This window comes from Bison bison, unplaced genomic scaffold, assembly GCF_000754665.1.
Source record: "Bison bison bison isolate TAMUID 2011002044 unplaced genomic scaffold, Bison_UMD1.0 scf7180017864497, whole genome shotgun sequence".
In the NCBI taxonomy this organism is placed as follows: domain Eukaryota; kingdom Metazoa; phylum Chordata; class Mammalia; order Artiodactyla; family Bovidae; genus Bison; species Bison bison.
The window spans coordinates 600,186-601,449 of record NW_011495056.1 but is presented as its reverse complement, the minus strand read 5'-3'; positions in this window follow the sequence as shown (position 1 = coordinate 601,449).

Below are 1,264 nucleotides of genomic sequence, written 5' to 3'. Positions count from 1 at the left end.
GATTGCATCCAAGTACTGCATTTTGGACTCTTTTGTTGACCATGATGGCTACTCCATTTCTTCTGAGGGATTCCTGCCCACAGTATCTATATATAGATATATATGACCCATTATATCTATATAATGGTCATCTGAGTTAAATTCACCCACTCCAGTCCATTTCAGTTCGCTAATTCCTAGAATGTCGACATTCACTCTTGGCATCTCTTGTTTGACCACTTCCAATTTGCCTTGATTCATGGACCTCACATTCCAGCTTCCTATGCAATATTGCTCTTTACAGCATCAGACCTTGCTTCTATCACCAGTTACATCCACAACTGGGTATTGTTTTTGCTTTGGCTCCATCCCTTCATTCTTTCTGGAGTTATTTCTCCACTGATCTCCAGTAGCATATTGGGCACCTACTGACCTGGGGAGTTTCTCTTTCAGTATCCTATCATTTTGCCTTTTCATACTGTTCATGGGGTTCTCAAGGCAAGAATACTGAAGTGGTTTGCCTTTCCCTTCTCCAGTGGACCACATTCTGTCAAATCTCTCCACCATGACCCGCCCATCTTGGGTTCCCCACAGGCATGGCTTAGTTTCATTGAGTTAGACAAGGCTGTGGTCCTAGTGTGATTAGATGGACTAGTTTTCTGTGAGTATGGTTTCAGTGTGTTTGCCCTCTGATGCCCTCTTGCAACACCTACCATCTTACTTGGGTTTCTCTTACCTTGGGCGTGGGGTATCTCTTCACGGCTGCTGTAACAAAGCACAGCCATTGCTTCTTACCTTGGACGAGGGGTATCTCCTCACCACCGCCCTTCCTGACCTTCAATGTGGGATAGCTCCTCTAGGCCCTCCTGTGCCTGCGCAGCCATGGCTGTTCTGCCATATGGATGGTGTCATCTGCTATTCTGAGGTTATTGATATTTCTCCCAGCAATCTTGATTCCAGCTTGTGCTTCTTCCAGTCCAGCGTTTCTCATGATGTACTCTGCATATAAGTTAAATAAGCAGGGTGATAATATACAGCCTTGACGTACTCCTTTTCCTATTTGGAACCAGTCTGCTGTTCCATGTCCAGTTCTAACTGTTGCTTCCTGACCTGCATACAGATTTCTCAAGAGGCAGGTCAGGTGTGATGCCTATCAAATTACCAATGACATTTTTCACAGAACTAGACAAAAAAATTCACAATTCATACGGAAGCAAAGAAGACGCCAAATAGAAAAAAGCAGTCTTGAGAAAGAGGAATAGAGCTGGAGGAGTCAAGCTTCCTG